At 38.5% G+C, this 18690-nt stretch overlaps 1 long non-coding RNA gene across 1 annotated transcript in view; it reads right to left on the bottom strand.

Moving 5' to 3' along the window:
• Nucleotides 1-410: 410 nt before the first annotated feature.
• LOC135362119 (uncharacterized) overlaps nucleotides 411-18690 on the bottom strand; it is a 37097-nt gene continuing 18817 nt past the window's right edge. Inside the window, exon 3 of the long non-coding RNA XR_010406554.1 lies at nucleotides 411-552. This is a non-coding gene — a long non-coding RNA (uncharacterized LOC135362119). The remainder of the gene's footprint in view (nucleotides 553-18690) is intronic.

Genomic DNA, 18690 nt, shown 5'->3' with positions numbered 1-18690 from the left:
GGGAGTCCCACCCCTGTTCCTTACACACTGTGAAAGAAGCTCAGACATGCTTTTAACTGAAATACCACATGCCTACAGAAAAGTATACAAGTCATAAAGGCCTGATATGTTTTCACAAAATGAATACATCTGGGTAACTAAGCACATTATATTACCTCAGAGCCCCTCCCACCTCCTTGTGTTTCCTTTCAGTCAGTAAAATAGCATGTCTCCATACACTACACTATAGAGAGCAATTATGCTGTTGGGGAGGAGAGTGGGAATGAAAGGGTAAGTAAGGAGGAAATTTCACATTTGCCATGTGCTGTTTTAATTTTGCCTATCAAATATAACTATATATTACCTCTGAAATAAAACAATTTACACCCTTCCATCTTAACCCAGTGATTCCCCTTGATGATCCTGTATTGCCATGTTCCATTCACGTACAGTGATTATGAGCACAGACTCTGAAGCAATATAGAAATGAGCTGATGTCATGTCTTACCAATCAGGAGCAGCTTCTGGGCCTCGGTCAAGTTACTCAAATTCCCAAAGCCTGAGTCCCATCATCTAAAAAAAATCATGATAATAATAACAAATTCATAAAGGATTAAATGAGATAGCATTTGTTAAGTAATTAATATAGTACCTGAAACATACTAAGGGTTCTCTACATTGTACCTATTTTATTCTATGGAATAAAAATGTCGGGTAACTGGCCTTTGGAGATTGAAGAATATACTTTAAGTCATTAAATTAAAAATACAGTTATTCTCTTTTTACTTGGAATAGTTGAAGATAACGAGTGGTATTTACCATTCACAGTGTCTGAGAAACACAGAGCTAGCTAACGGTATCTTAGAAATCATCAGATTCATTGATTTGCTTGTTTACACAAATGAATAAACTGAAACCAAAACAGTCAATGATTTGTTTTTACTCCACCATCTGCTCCAAAAAAAGTAAAAAACCTGATTTCAATTTCTCTAACTTCCAGTCCAGTGCTTTCCCTACTATGCCATGATCCATTCACTCAGCCATACCCTAGTAGAGCTAACAGTTATTGAGTGTCTCATAAGTATATTGCCAGTACAATTCAGACTAAAATGGCTATCCCACGAAAAGGTGGAAAAACACTTTCTATTAGATCAGGCTGACTTCCATTTATTCCATCAGCAGCATCTGTGCTTACTGGAAGGGACTACCTATGTATTAGAAGATAGCTAATATGTGGTATTAAAAATTAATTCCATTTCTGAATATACTGAACAAGAGGGGATCTTATTAGCCATCTGCTGCTGAGTCTTCTGTTGTCCTGGTTGCTTATATTTACGCTAATGAAAAATCAACCCAAAGGGCTGCAGAAATCTTTCATTCTTCTCTCTCCCTCATATGCATCCTATCTAGGAAAAGGGATTGAGCCTAAAATTAGAGAGTTGTGAATTCAACTTGAGTGGAAAAGTGTAAGGAGACAAGCTAGGGCTTGAGGAAGAAGGGAGCAGGTGTCATGGAAGAATTTCCTAAAGTATTGCTGGCTTTGGTTTGGGGGTGGGGGCTTGTGATTCAACTGAGAAAAGAGCTTCAAACTTGGGCTTGAATCTTGACTTCTTGGTGTTGAATCTTACTGTTCATTCTGTGGCCTTGTCTTAGTCCCTTCTTTTGCTTGGCATTCATTTCCTCATCCCTAGAGCATCTTTTACAATTGATCTCTGAAACTGTAATATAATTGTTGGCAGCTATGAAAGAATTTCAAACTGTTTAAAATATGAAGAAAGCGCTAATGTTTCAGCCACTCAACATACTATACAGCTAAATCAGTCTCATAATTATTATTTCTATTATTCTTTTTTAAACCTTATTGACAAATCAGGAAAACCTTAAAACTTTTTTTATTCCTTTAAAAATATCTAAGGGGTGCCTGGGTAGCTCAGTCGGTTAAGCATTTGATCTTGATTTTGGTTCAGGTCGTGATGTCAGGGTCCTGGGATCAGGCCCTATGTCGGGCTCCCCGCTCAGCAGGGAATCTGCTTGAGATTCTCTCTGCCCCTTCCCTGGCTCTCTCTCTCTCTCCCGCTCTCCCCCTCTTGCTTTCTCTAAAATAAATAAATAAATAAAATCTTCAAAAATAGTTAAGATTGGGAACAGCACATTTCCTGTATTTTCTTTTAATAAATAGGAATACTTTGATCAGCAAAGAGGATGCCTAGACATGCATATGTTGGCAGATCAAAGAAAGATTAATATTTAATACATTGAAATGAACATAAAGGAGTAGAAAAAATTTTTCTTAACCAGAAAATGTATGTATTACATCAAATGACCATATACTTTATGTTCTTTCAAAAGCATAACACATAGCATCAATAATTCCAAGTACTTATTTTGTTAACGGTATATTCTTGAAAATAAGTAATATCACCCTATCACCTTCTGTACAGTACTTCAAAGAGATGTATTCCTTATGTATGTGTTCACAGTACTGACTCTCAAAAGTGAAGCACATAAGAATCAATCTCAAAACAAACTTTGATTCCCATTTTAATAGGCTGGCATATTTGTAAAAGTAACATTTTCAAGGAAACTTATTCAACAAAGTATTAAAAACTTGGTGGTTATTGACTATACAGGCTTAATTAATCTTTATTATAAAGTTCACTTTTTTCTCTGTTTACATTCTTTTTTTTTTTAAAGATTTTTTTTTTTTATTTATTCATTTGAGAGAGCGAGAATGAGAGAGAGTACATGAGAGGGGGCAGGGTCAGAGGGAGAAGCAGGCTCCTCGCCGAGCAGGGAGCCCAATGCGGGACTCGATCCCGGGACTCCAGGATCATGACCTGAGCCGAAGGCAGTTGCTTAACCAACTGAGCCACCCAGGCGCCCCTCTGTTTACATTCTTTACAGTGAACAGATACATTGGGTTATATCATCCAAAGAATAATAGATGAAGGAATTGTTTCTAAAGTAATTCTAACCACTTTGCTTATGAAATACCATACCCACAAAAAGTACATTAAACACAAATACACAGGATGGTGAATAAATATAAAGCAAACACCCATGCATCTACCACTTGGGTCAGACATAGAGTAAGTGCTGACAGCCCTACAGATACCGCCCATGAGTTTCTTCTTTAATATACTCCTCTCTCCCCATCTGAGATAACTATCATGACTTTTACTATAATATCTCTTCATTTTCTTTATACCATTACCACCAATGTATTTATATCTAAAAATACAGTTTACTTGTGTCTGTTTTGATCAGGATGTATGTATTATCTTGTGATTGGCTCTTTTTTTCAACATTACACTTACATAATTAATCCACATTGCTACATAGAGTTGTAGTTTGTTCACTTATGTATACACTGTGTACGATGTCATCATATAAATGTATAAAATGTATTTATCTATTCCAATATTGGTACACATTTGGTTTACCTCCAGTTTTTGGATATCACAAGCAATTCTATTCTGAATATTCTTATAAGGTACCCTGGCACAAATGTGCACAAGTTTCTCTAGGTGTCAAAAACTACGGAGGGTCTGAACTCATACCCTGCTTGTAAGCTAACAAGTCAATCTGCCAGTTTCATGAAGACTGGTAGCAGACATGAGACTCCTGGATCAGAGGCGAAGGACAGTTTCTCACAGGAATAGTAATAAGCAGAGAGTCAGCATTTGCACCAATTCCCTGAGCCTTAATTCCCACAAGATGACACAAAGAGGACCAGACCAATGCCTGTAAACAGTGGGCTGCACTACAGAAGAGGAACCCTAAGCTCAGGGAACTCGAATTTTTTTTAATGGACAGTAAGTCTGGCCAAATGTTGTTCCAGTAGGGACACTATCTCTATCTTCCAAGTCTATTTTCTGCACAAATATTCTGGAAAAGAGAGAAGAAAGGCAGTTAGTAGCTCTGCTCAAAAGATGCACAGAAATGTAAGAAAGCCATGGAAAATTACCTCCGAACATTAGGAATAGATTACTTTATGAGAAAATTAACCTTCCTATTTTTATTCTACATTAATTTTTTTAAAGAAACATTAGTTTCTGAAACATGAATTTGTGAAAATATTAAAGTTGCCAGTTACACATATATTTTAAAACATGAATTATTAAAGGTAAGTTTTTAATTTTTTTTTAAATTCTAAATTTCATGGCTTAAGGATAGTTCAGAAGAGAATTTTTGTTTTGTTTTCTTTTTTTTTAAGAGTTTTTTTTTTTTTTTTGAGAGAGAGAGAGAGAGAGACAGAGCGGGAGGGAATGGTAGAAGGAGAGGGAGAGGAAGAAGCAGACTCCCCGCTGAGTCGGGAGCCAGACACAGAACTAGATCCCAGGACCCTGAGATATGACCTGAGCTGAAGGCAGACACTTAACCAGCTAAGCCACCCAGGCATCCTCTTTTATTTTATTTTCTTACTTAAAGCTGGTGAAATAAAATTCTCCACAAACTCTTCTTTATTTCCTCAAATTCTTAAGAAAATTTCTAATTCCACGCTCAGTTCCCTAATCCATTTTAGGCAACATTACTGTAAATGCACTAATTGTTTGCACAAGGGATAAAAGTGAGCACAGGGAGGAAAATACTAAATTGATCATGACTGAAATCCTTTCCCAGCACCAAGGTGAGCCTCAGGTGCCATCATGACCCCCTACTGTATCATTTTAGCTCTAATTTCTCCCTTATCAAAGCACTCCTGCATAGCCATGTCTGTCAGAGAAGCTGTCCTTAAAAATAGATTACATTAAGTAATAGCCTTGCACAAGAACCTATGGAATTTGGCAAGTGCTACAAATCAGGTTGTGTTTTGTTGGTGTTGTTTTTTAAACATTACCAACTGTATTGAACATGTCTTTTTCTCTGATGCTTTGACATCTTGCATGACAATAGAAGAGACTGTCCTTTCCAAGGTTAGCCAATTTCCTAGAGAGAGCAAACAACTTGCCTGGGAGCATGCTTTTCATATGCAAACCAACAAATCCAAAGCTCAACCCCACAACTACCCTCTTTATCTAACTAGCTCTTGTATTCAGGGCCTTTATCCATCTACCCCAGGGCCAGGTACCAGACAACTAGAGAAAGCCCTTATTTCCCAGAACCCACCAAAATTATTCAAACTAGCCAATCCTAAACCTGCTTCCCCTACCTCACTTATTCCCTATCAGTCTTCTAGAAATCTTAGTCAATATAAAACATGTAAGTCAATGCAAGACAATTTCAGAAAGAAAAAGAATAGCTTTCAGATTTTAGTTTCTAACATTCCTCCAATAAAAGGAACCAGGGCTCTTGGAGGAATGAATTTTGCCCACATTGCCTCCTGCTCCCTCTGCCTTTGACCAGCCCTGGCGTTTCCCTGTGTGGCCCAGCATGGCATTCCATGCTTCCTGTTTCTAGAAATTGGTGAGTATAAAAACTTCTTTTTTTTTTTTTTTTAATTTATTTATTTGACAGAGAGAGAATGAGAGACAGAGAGCATGAGAGGGAGGAGGGTCAGAGGGAGAAGCAGACTCCCTGCCGAGCAAGGAGCCCGATGCGGGACTTGATCCCGGGACTCCAGGATCATGACCTGAGCTGAAGGCAGTCGCTTAACCGACTGAGCCACCCAGGCACCCGGTGAGTATAAAAACGTCTTTCATCATGAAAGCCATCTCTTTGTCTATGTGTCTTAGTCTACCTGATTAAAACAAATCTCAGGTACATCTTAAAACACCAGCACCCCCTTTAATGCCATCAACTCTAACTACACCCTACCCACACAAATATATTTTTATAGTCAAGAGGTCCCTCTGTTCCTGCTTATTTTTTCATGTTGGTTTAGAAATAATGAAAGCAGAGATAGCACACACTTCTGACAGCTCACACTTAAATATAAGAAAAGAAGTCAATAAAGGGTGAAGCTCAGCATAAACTTTGGCAAGACCAGCTCACTGCTAGGCTATATCCAAGGAAGAGGAATTCTAGTATAATTACCAAGCATGGTCTCTAAAGAGTTTTCAGAAGTGTTTTCAATTGAGTTGCTGAGGACAACAAAATTGGTTGTCCAAACACCTCTTTCTGCCAATCCCTGTATGTCCCCTTGTATTTGTCTCTGTGACACACAGAAATGGAGATCATGGGTCTTTCCAAAGTTGGAACTCTCCTATAATCAATTTCTCAGAGATTTTGCAAATGGTTGTCTGGGGAAGAGTTGCTGAGGGGTGAGTAAGCCAGCAACAGCCTATTTTGCCATGAGCCTTGGAGGGGTGATTCAGGTTTCATATCTAAGGAAATGCATCCCAACATCTAGCTGCAATGAGCTTAGAACTGGTGAGCCCCATTTGGAACAAAAAGAACCTGTTACAGCTAGCATATAGGTGAAACCTATTCTTAAGACCCCTGAAGAATCTTAAAAGAGTGTTGAGTTGAATGAACTTATCACTTATGATGGAATTTCTTTAAGAAGATACCTACTCAGATTTATTATAGAGCCAGATTCAGTATTGAGAGCTTGAAAGAAAATCCAGCAAGAATGTGATAAGCAGTTATCACCTAAGGAAAAGATGATAGAGAGGAACACAGACATCTAGGAAAGAGTATTGGCTATGGTTATGGCTGGGTTACTAGAGGAATTAAAATGCGCAGAAAAGAAAGAGAAATGCTCATGAATGAAGATGACAGAAGATTATTATTGTACTCGCCTCCCCGTTTCTCACAGAGTTAATAAGAAAGGCAACCCACTGATCTGAAAAGATTGCAAGCAGGAAGATCAAGAAGGAAAGAGGCAGGATGCCTTTGAATAAGCAAGTCATTTGGGTAGTATCTAGACAAGAAAGCGAATTCTATGTTCCTATGGTGGCTCCAGAGAAGAACACTTTTACAAAAGCCTATCAATATAAATTAGATTAGGACATTTGTTTACCCAACAATGTGCCAAAAGCAGAGAAAGGACTGCATAGGCCAGATAGAACAGCACTTACTACATTTAACCAAATCCAATTGTGAACCTGGGAATCCCATCTAAGAGCAAAACAAGACAAATAAGAGAAGAGCAAAAGAGCAGTGAGGCATTTGCTGAATCACGTGGGAAATGACTAAAGACACTGCAGAGACAATGACAGTCTCCCTAGCGTGAGATCATGGACTTCAAGGTAATAAACTGAGTGGCCCCAGCAACCCCCCTCAAAGATTCAAAAATAATAGTTCTCAAGCCTCTTTAACAGTCTCCCAGTCAAAGGCTTCAGTGCTTTCATTTGCCAGACACCATCAAAAGATCAAGAAGCAAAGAGAGGGAAATGGATGCTGTGAGTAGCTGGGTGCCTACGAGCATACAAAATTAAAATGTGAACATTGCATTTAATTTGACTTTCCTTAAGAAAGGTAATGGACCACAAAAGTAGACTTAGGGAACTCAACTACTTATTTTTTTTTTTAAAGATTTTATTTATTTATTCATGAGAGACAGAGAGAGAGAGAGAGAGAGAAGCAGAGGGAGAAGCAGGCTGCCAAGGAGTAGGGAGCCCGATGTGGGACTCGATCCCAGGACCCTGGGATCATGACCTGAGCCAAAGGCAGACGCTTAACCATCTGAGCCACCTAGGCACCCCGGAACTCAACTACTTATTAAAACGTAATAACATTTGTATCACAGGAGTCCCAGAAGATGAAGAGAGAGATAAAAGGGCAGAAGGTTTATTTGAACAAATTTTAGCAGAAAAATTCCCTAATCTGGGGAAGGACACAGGCCTTAAAATCCAGGAAGCACAAGAACTCCCATTAAATTCAACAAAAGCTGACCATTGCAAAGGCATATCATCCTAAAATTCACAAAATACACAGACAAGGAAAGAATCCTGAAAGCAGCAAGGGATAAAATGTCCTTAACCTACAAGGGAAGACAGATCTGATGCACAGTGGATCTGCCCACAGAGAGTTGGCAGGCCAGAAAGGAGGGGAAGGAAATACTCAACGTACTGAATGGGAAAAATATGCGGCCAAGAAATCTTTATCCAGCAAGGCTGTCATTCAGAATAGAAGGAGAGATAAAGAGTTTTCCACACAAACAAAAACTAAAGGAGTTTGTGACAACTAAACCAGCCCTGCAAGAGATTTTAAGGGGGACTCTTTGAGTGGAGGGAAAAAAAACCAAAAGCAATAAAGATTAGAAAGGACCAGAGAACATCACCAGAGACACCAAATCTACAGGTAACACAATGACACTAAATTCATACCTTTCAATAATCACTCTGAATGTAAATGGACTAAATGGGCCAATCAAAAGACATAGGGTATCAGAAAGGATTAAAAAAAAAAAAAAGACCCATTGATTATGCTGCCTATAAGAGACTAGACCTAAAGACACCTGCAGATTGAAATTGAGGTGATGGAGAACCATCTAGCATGCTAATGGAGGTCAAAAGAAAGCCAGAGTAGCCATACTTATATCAGACACAATAGATTTTAAAACAAAGACTGTAACAAAAGAGGAAGAAGGGCATTATATGATAATTAAGGGGTCTATCCACCAAGAATATCTAACAATGATAAATATTTATGTTCCCAACTTGGGAGCACCCAAATATATATATCAATTAATAATAAGCACAAAGAAACTCACTGATAATAGTACAATAATAGTAGAAGACTTTAACACCCCACTTACAGCAACGGACAGATCATCTAAGCAGAAAATCAACAAGGAAACAATAGGTTTGAATGACACACTGGACTGGATGGACTTAACAGATATATACAGAGCATTTCATCCTAAAACAGCAAAATACAAATTCTTCTCAAGTGCACATGGAACATTCGTCAGAACAGATCACATATTGGGTCACAAATCAGCCCTCAACAAGTACAAAAAGATCAAAATCATACCGTGCATGTTTTCAGACCACAATGCTATGAAATGAAGTAAACCACAAGAAAAAATTTGGAAAGACCTCAAGTGGAGGTTAAAGAACATCTTACTAAAGAATGAATGGGTTAACCAGGAAATTAAAGAATAATTTTTAAAAAGTACATGGAAGCAAAAGAAAATGAAAGCATGACAGCCCAAAACCTTTGGGAAGCAGCAAAGGCAGTCCTAAGAGAGAAGTATATTGCAGTAAAGGCCTACCTCAAGAAGCATGAAAAGTATCAAATGCAAAACCTAACCTTACACTTAAAGGAGTTAGAAAAGGAACAGCAAATAAAGCCTAAAGCAAGCAGAAGAAGGGAAATAATAAAGATTAAAGCAGAAATAAAGGCTATAAAAACAAAGAAAACCAGTAGAACAGATTAATGAAACTAAGAACTGGTTCTTCGAAAGAATAAAATTGATAAACCCCTAGCCAGACTTATCAAAAAGCAAAGAGAAAAGACCCAAATAGATAAAATCATAAATGAAAGAGGAGAGATCACAACCAACACCACAGAAATACAATTATAAGAGAATACTATGAAAAATTATATGCCAACAAACTGGGCAACCAGGAAGAAATGGACAAATTCCTAGAAACTTACAAACTACCAAAACTGAAACAGGAAGAAATAGAAAATTTGAATAGACTCATAACCAGCAAAGAAATTGAATCAGTAATCAAAAATCTCCCAGCAAATAAAAGTCTTAGGCTGGATGGCTTCCCTGGACAATTCTACCAGACATTTAAAGAAGAGTTAAAACTGGGGCCCCTGGGTGGCTCAGTCGTTAAGGGTCTGCCTTCGGCTCAGGCCCCACGTCTGGTTCTCTGCTCACTGGGGAGTCTGCTTCTCCCTCTCTCTCTGCCCTTCCCCCTGCTTGTGCACTCTGTCTCTCTCTCAAATAAATAAATAAACTCTTTAAAAAAAAAAAAAAAAAAAGAGTTAAAACCTATTCTTCTCAAACTGTCCCAAAAAAGTAGAAATGGAAGGAAAACTTCCAAATTCATTCTATAAGGCTAGCATTATCTTGATTCCAAAACCAGACAAAGACCCCAATAGAAAGGGAATTATAGTCCAATATCTCTGAAGAACATGGATGCCAAAATTCTCAGTAAAATACCAGCAAATCGAATTCAACAGTACATTAAAAGAATCATTCACCACAATCAAGTGGGATTTATTCCTGGGCTGCAGGGGTGGTTCAGTATTAGCAAATCAATCAATGTTATACACCACATTAATAAAAAAAAAAGGATAAAAACTATATGATCCTCTCAATAGATGCAGAAAAAGAATTTGACAAAACGCAGCACCCTTTCCTAATAAAAACCCTCAACAAAACAGGGATAGATGGAACATATCTCAACATCATAAAGGCCATATTTGAAAGACTCATAGCTACTATTATCCTCACTGGGGAAAAACTGAGAGCCTTTCCCTATGGTCAGGAACAAAAAGATTTCCACTCTCACCATTACTACTTAACATAGTACTGGAAATCTTAGCCTCTTCAATCAGACAACAAAAAGAAATAAAATGCATCCAAATTGGCAAAGAAGAAGTCAAACATTCAGTATTTGCAGATGAGACGATACTCTATGTAGAAAACCCAAAAGACTCCACCAAAAAAATTGCTAGAACTCATATATGAATTCAGCACAGTTGCAGGATATAAAATCAATGTGCAGAAATCTGTTGCATTTTTATACACCAATAAGGAAGCAGCAGAAAAAGAAATCAAGGAATCTATCCCATCTGCAATTACACCAAAAACAATAAGATACTTAGGAGTAAGTCCAACTAAAGAAGTAAAAGACCTATACTGTGAAAACTACAGTTTTTCACTTATGAAAGAAATTGAAGAGGACACAAAGAAATGGAAGAGCATTCCATGCTCATGGACTGGAAGAACAAATATTGTTAAAATGTCTATACTACCCAAAGCAATCTACACATTTAATGCAAACCCTATCAAAATATTACCAGCGTTTTTCAAAGAGCTAGAACAAACAATCCTAAAATGTGTATGGAACCACACAGGACCATGAATAGCCAAAGCAATCCTGAAAAAGAAAAACAAAACTGGAGGCATCACAATTCTGGACTTCAAGCTGTATTACAAAGCTGTAATCATCAAGACAGTATGGTACTGGCACAAAAACAGACACACGGACCAATAAAACAGAATAGAGGAACCAGAAATAGATCCACAACTATATAATCAACTAATCTTCCACAAAGCAGGAAAGAATATCTGATGGAAAAACAATCTTTTCAATAAATGGTGTTGGGAAAACTGGATAGCAACATGCAGAAAAATGAAACTGGACCACTTTCTTATACGATACACACACAAAAAATTCAAAATGGATGAAAGACCTAAATGTGAGACAGGAAACCATCAAAACCCTAGAGGACAACACAGGCAGAAACCTCTTTGACCTCAGTTGCAACAACTTCTTAGTAGACACATCTCTAGAGGCAAGGGAAACAAAAGCAAAAATGAACTATTGGGACTTCATCAAGATAAAAATCTTCTGCACAGCCAAGGAAACAATCAACAAAACTAAAAGGCAGACTATGCAATGGGAGAAGATATTTGCAAATGACATACTTGATAAAGGGCTAGTATCCAAAATCTATAAAGAACCGACCAAATTCAACACCCAAAAAGCAAATAATCCAGTTAAGAAATGGGCAGAAGACATGAATGGACACTTTTCCAAAGAAGACATCCAAATGGCCAACAGATACATGAAAAGATGCTCAGCATCACTCATCATAAGGGAAATACAAATCAAAACTACAATGAGATATCACCTCACACCTGTCAGAATGGCTAAAATTAACAACACAAGAAACAATAGGTATTGTCAAAGATGCGGAAAGAGGGGAATCCTCTTATACCGTTGGTGGGAATGCAAACTGAGGCAGCCACTCTGGAGAACAGTTTGGAGGTCCCTCAAAAAGTTAAAAATAGAACTACCCTATGATCCAGCAATTGCACTACTAGGTATTTACCCAAAGATACAAAAAATACAGATTTGAAGGGGTACACGCACCCCGATGTTTATAGTAGCATTTTCAACAATAGCCAAACTATGGAGAAAGCCCAAATGTCCACTGACTGATGAATGGATAAAGAAGATGTGGTATATATATACAATGGAATATTATTCACCCATCAAAAAGAATGAAATCTTGCTATTTGCAACAATGTGGATGGAGCTAGAATGTATCATGCTAAGCAAAGTAAGTCAGAGAAAGACAAATACCATATGATCTCACCCATACGTGGAATTTAAGAAAGAAAACTGATGAACATATGGGAAGAGAGAAAGGAAAAAAAGGAGAGAGGGAAACAAGCCATAAGTAACTCTTAATGATAGAGAACAAACTGAGGGTTGATGGAGGGAGGTGGGTGGGGGGAATGGGCTGAATGGGTGATGGGTATTAAGGAGGGCACTTGTTCTGATGAGCACTGGGTGTTGTATGTAATTGATGAATCACTGAATTCTACTCCAGAAACCAGTATTGCACTATATGTTAACTAACAAAATTGAAATTCAAAGAAAAATTGACTTCCCTTGTCAGCAAGGCAATTGTTTCTTCTAGATAAAATAAGTCATGACCTTGAAGTACTATGAATTATATAAACAATGTTTAGAGTTGATGGGATTAAAACTCCACATATTTAGTGATTTCAGAGCCTCAGTGATTTTGGGTCTCCAAATAGATCATGTTCATTTTCTGTCTAGCACATTCACTTATTTTCTCTTCTTTACTATATCCTCTAAACTGCCCCTCTCCAAAAACAACCTTCAATTTTCCACTCCCACTCTTTTGAAGTGGTTATGTTTTTTTGCCTTTAGTGATACCTCCTAATCTTTAAATTATATCAGTTAGTTAGTACCACAGAGATTACCACCTCATCATTTCTGATTTGTCCATGTGTGTTAGCTGCCATTTCTCAACTAGCTTATCAGAACTTTGAGGAAAGTTATCATCTCTCTCTCTAACCACCTTTTAATTCCCAGACCATCTGGAAGAGCACTAAGGCACAAAATAAAGCCTCCATAAAGAACTATTTTTAGAGGGGTACCTGGGTGGCTCAGTCGGTTAAGCATCTGACTTTAGTTCAGGTCATGACCCCAGGGTCCTGGGATCGAGCCTCACATCACTCCTTGCTCAGAGGGGAGTCTGCTTCTCCCCCTCCCTCTGCTCTCCAGCCCCAGCTCGTGCTCTCTCTCGCTCTATCAAATAAATAAATAAAATCTTTTAAAAAATAAATAAAATAGGGGCGCCTGGGTGGCTCAGTCCGTTAAGTGGCTGCCTTCGGCTCAGGTCATGATCCTGGGGTCTTGGGATCAAGCCCCACATCCGGCTCCTTGCTCAGCCGAGAGCCTGTTTCTCCCTCTCCGTCTGCCTGCCGCTCTGCCTACTTGTGCTCTCTCTCTCTCTGTCAAATAAATAAATAAAATCTTAAAAAAAAATAAAAATAAATAAAATAAAAGTAGTTAGTACATAAACAAGTGTACAAATGAGTGATACAAAAAGTAAGTCAGTGTGAACAGTCAAAGATTTAGAGGTGGTAGCAGTGGTATACCGGTTTAAAAACGGGTTCTGGTGGGGTAGGGAATCCTGATTTTTACTGTTCACCAATTGCTATTGTGCAAATATTCCCACCACAGCTGATTCCAAACTACTGGAATGATGTCACTGGACACAGAGTTGAGAAGAGATACGCACACTTGATAGAGTTTCCAGCACACCAATGTTGGAATTTGAGGAGTACCTTGACTGCCTGAATTAGAAAAGATGTTGGAGAGTAGAAGAAGTTCCAAGTCGAGGGGAACAGCTGCAATATAGTCTCTGAGTGAGGAGGAAGCACAGAGTATTAAGGGCATTGGTGGGAGGTCAGTCTGATTTGGTGAGTTTGGGTAAGCTTTTGGCAATTTCAAGCAGAGTAGACAACAGGGTCTGAACTTCATTCAGGTGCAGATGAGGAGTCAACAAAGATTCATGAAGAGACAGCTGACCTCCTGAGAGTAATCATTTAAGACCAGTCCTGGGTCTGTTGCAGTCCAAGACCCGGAGAACCCATACAAAATGAAAGCAGCAGGGCTTCAGTGGCAGCACTGAGTGAAGAGGCAGACAGAACTGGAAGTGATACGGCAGGGAGAAAAATCTTGAAGATTGTATTTATTTATTTTATTTTATTTGAGAGGGAGAGAGAGAAAATGGAGGGGAGGGGCAGAGGGAGAGGGAAAGAATCCCAAGCGGACTCCTCGCTGAGCATGGATCCCGACGTGGGATTCGATCTCACAACCTGGAGATTATGACCTGAGCTGAAACCAAGAGTCTGACTCTCAACCCACTGAGCCACCCAGGCACCCCACGGGGAAAAATTTTTGATGGCATCTTAAGACTTCTTGGATATGGAAGATGAGGAAAGAGAAAAGAGGACAGTGGCTAAAACTTTCAGTTCTGGGCTCAGAGTTAAATTACCATCTCACTGAACAATTGAGGAGATATAATGGAGCCGAAGCTGGTTTATGGGGTCAGCCAATAACTTCAGCTCTAAATATACCCACTTTAGATCCCAGCAGTGTCAGCTTTACCCCCTACCCTTCAGAATTTCACAGGCCACAGAGATCTAGGGCCCCCTCACCATCTACTGGGCCCTGTCATTCTCAAACCCCAAACCCAACACTGGAATTCTCTCCCATGAAATGATACAGCAGAGAACTTAAAATCTTTTTATTGCTGAAATAATCTTCTCCCCTCCCTTCCCTGTTATCCTTTCTCACACTTTCCCTCCCCAATTCTGAGGATCTTTCTTTTATAGTAAATATTCTCACTTAAAAAAAAAAATCCTTTCTGTAGTTAATTCCTATACTAAAACAGTGTTACAGTGTTATAATTTGTATTTTTAATATCTCTTTAGACATACTGGTATATTTATTATTCCATCCATTCTCCTAAAAAGTCCTATGGGATAAGTGAGGGTAGCTATAATTAACCTCGTTCTGTAAATGGAGAACTAAGGCATAACAGATAATTAATATAATCAAGAAACTGATTCAGAGGCAATTGCTGATTTGCAAATTCCTTTCAATATCCTACCCAATAAACAAAATGTTGCTTCCAAACTCTTCTTTTCCTTTAAAAGAAAGATGCAACATAAATTTAGTTTTGTTGTGTAGGGTAATTCTAATTGAATCTCAAAGCAATATAAGGTAAAATCTGAACAAGAATTAGGAATAAATGCCTTCTAATCAAAATCCCATTGCCTTTTTCCAAACTTCACTTGTTTTCTAAGATTATCTATAACAACCATAGGGGAAGACTACTAAACAAAATTCTAGAAGAAGATGATCATAATACTTCTTGATCTTGTGTGCCATAATTTACTACTCAAATAGGGGGAAAAATATTAGGGGGAAAAAAATAAAAGCACTTGGTTTCCCTTACGATCTCTAGCCTGGGCATAAAAACCTTGTAATTTCTAGTATATGTTTATTAGCAGGAGAGTGTGTTTAAATACAAACAATAAGATATAAAGACAGAAACTATGCAAGGCAGTTTCGGGTCCAAAAGGTGCTTACTCTGTAAGTATCTCAAACTGCAGTCTCCTCACGTCTCAGATCCTTAGCAAAAGGCAAGCAATCAAGCCTCCATTCTGAGCAGAATGCTTCTAACTTATTAATTCTAACAGACAAGATAAGGGGAAAGAAACCCTCTGAAGCATGTAAATTCCATTGTTTTAATGTCTAAGTAGTTTTAACCCTACAGGGTAGCTCACCAACTACCGAGGAGCTCTTGAATGCTGAATGATGTTCTTCAGTTCTTTGTTTTAAGTTCAACATAATTATTCTGTATATGAGCAGTTGTTCCTGAAAACAATGGTTTTAAAACTTAAACCAATTGTTCTCAACACTGGGAGGCAGACCTCTGAGAAGCAATGGGGTTACAAGGTCTGAAGCAATAAGGGTATAAGCTCATCGAATGTAGACTGGAGTCAGTAACATTCTGCATTTACAGAATGATGTTAATTAGAGCTACCCTCACTTATCTCACAGGATTTTTTTTTTTAGGATAATGGATGGAATAAAAAATATTCCGGCATAATTCACAGTAAATTTTCTAATTACATATTTTCTAATCAACGGACCTAAAGATGCAAATTCTATCTTTTTGGCATATTCATAATATTTTGCTACTGTGCAAGAATTTTCATACTAAAAAAAAAAAAAAAGTTGGGATCCATTATTTGAATCTTGGAGTGGATAAAGTATTGCACTCCTGATAGGATTATTACTATTTAATCTTTTGTGATATTTTCATTTTATACATCTTGGAAAATATTTTTTAATCAGCAAACATAAGAGCCATGTATAATAAACAAAACATGTAAAATATAGAGGGGAAAGGTGATTATCGGGGTCCCTCAAGTTTGGCTGTTACTGTGAACTATCTCTAGGATATGTCCCACCTGAAAAATGGGAAGATAGTTCCTTTATAACTTCCTTATCCGTGGAATTTTTTTTTTTTAAGATTTTATTTATTTATTTGACAGAGAGAGAGGAGATACAAGCAGGGGGAGTGGGAGAGGGAGAAGCAGGCTTCCTGCGGAGCAGGGAGCCCGATGCGGAGCTCGATCCCAGGACTCTGGGATCATGACCTGAGCCGAAGGCAGCCGCTTAACGACTGAGCCACCCAGGCGCCCTGTAATTTTTTTTTAACATTTTTAATTTTTAGATTAATAGTGAAGTCATAACTATGAGTACATTGAACTCCTTGGAGAAAGGGACTATGTAAATGCAAAGCATCACTATTATTGCTCTGCAATAAATCCCAGCTAACATAGTAGGTAATTAAGGATGAGAGCTGGGGAGTAATTAAAAGTAAATGATATCTCACTGTCCTTGCAAGGTGCTGTTTTTGCTCTTCCTCAATACCTTCAAAGCAGTGTCAAGTACAAAAAATAAATAAATAACTCTTAGATGAAAGAAATCTATCAAGTCCTCTTTTTCAAACCTTAGCACTCTGAGACATAGTATCACCACCTGACAGGGGTTCTCAGGAACTCACGGACCCCGTTATTAACAGTGAAACTTTCCACAGTGTCATGTAGGGTCTTTGTGCTTCTCACATGAGGGGTGACTGTTAAAGCCTTGACAGGAAATAGTCTGAACACTTAAATGTTTTCTGATTTCTTGCCAGTTATAAAGTAAGTTGCTTAGTGCTCAAAAATGCATATTGCTGGGCCCCTGGCTGGCTCAGTCAGTAGAGCATGCAACTCTTGATCTTGGGGTTGTAAATTGGAGTCCCATGTTGGGTGTAGACATTACTTAAAAATGAAATCTTTTTTTTTTAATTAAATCTTAAATTTTTTTTTTAAACCCACATATTGTCTAATTGTGTCAGGTATGAGGGGCTTGAAAGTTTGTGGGTGCTAACATCTTCTCACAGAGATTCCTCCTGCCTCCTCCATTTCTAGTTGAAACCTCTCTACCTGGTATTTAAACTTTGACTAAGCCAGGATCATCCCCACTGCCATGAATTTATTCATTTCTCAACTAAGAATGGCCTGCTCATTTTTCTTGACTCACTCAAATTTTGTCCATCCTTCAGGGCCTACTCTCTCATGATTGCATTTTTCAGACAAAATTCAGATGTGTCTTCCTGGGATCATATTCAGAATTTTTTGCTCTAAAACCTTAGTGATTCCCTAAAGAAACTAGCCACACAATAACAGAAAGTACAGATATCTAGGAAATATTTTCTGACCAAGGTTTCAGCTTACTTGCTGGATTAGGGAATCAAAAGGAGATTTGCAAATCTTTGTGTAATCTTTCAGACTGTTAGTGTTAAGTCATTAGCAATCTGCATGAAATCATGCCAGAGTAAGGCAGGAGGTAGGGCAAAAGTGACCAAGGCCAGTAAACCTGTCATGCAGGAGGAGTCTCCTGGCTTGTTTTAGACTCGGCTAAACCCAGGCATTAATAAGGTCATTAAACAGTTTAGTTGTTCTGTCCTGACACTTATCTCCAGATTGGCTTTAGACTTTCCTCCAGCTACGCCCTTGCCCGCGTGTTTGGTTATCAACACAGTTCCTTCAACAATAACCCTTTGGTTTTCTCCCTGCCCTGCTGTAACTCTTTGTGATAGCGACTCTGGAAGTTATCCTATCAATGAAGCCACCACATCCACAGGGACAGCTTCCTGCCCAAGATAGCAGCCCTACTGATTGTGGCTGGCAGAGACTTCCAGAGTTAGCACGCATGTCTCGAGAAGTCAGAATCTTAGGGAGGTCATTTCTGTCCAAGTTGAGATTCCCAAAGAGTGAACAGCTAAGGTAGATATAAAGAAGAAAGAAACTTCCATTTATAGGACTTGGTATGCCAGGTATTAATGCTGGTACAGTTAGTCCTTATAATAATCTTGTTGAGGACATAGAGACTTGAAAAAGTTAGGTAATTTTCCCAAGGTCATATTATTTCAGAGCTAGAATTGCAATTCAGGTCTGTGCCACTTCAAAGCCCTTCTTTCCCCTGTGCACTTTTGTTTGTTTGTTTGTTTTTGGTTTGTTTGTTTTTAAAAGGTTTTATTCATTTATTTATTTGACAGAGAGAGAGCACAAGCAGGGGGGAGTGGCAGGCAGAGGGAGAGGGAGAAGCAGGCTCCCCGCTGAGTAGGGAGCCCGATATGGGGGCCCGATCCCAGGACCCTGGGATCATGACCTGAGCCAAAGGCAGACGCTTAACCGACTGAGCCACCCAGGTGCCCCCTCCTTTTTTTTGAAGATTTTATTTATTTATT

Source organism: Mirounga angustirostris, unplaced genomic scaffold (genome assembly GCF_029215605.1).
Source record: "Mirounga angustirostris isolate CCGP_5_RB_7025 unplaced genomic scaffold, mMirAng1.0.hap1 SCAF_1, whole genome shotgun sequence".
Lineage (NCBI taxonomy): Eukaryota > Metazoa > Chordata > Mammalia > Carnivora > Phocidae > Mirounga > Mirounga angustirostris.
The sequence above is the reverse complement of the archived record's forward strand: the minus strand, read 5'-3'. Positions and strand labels throughout refer to the sequence as shown.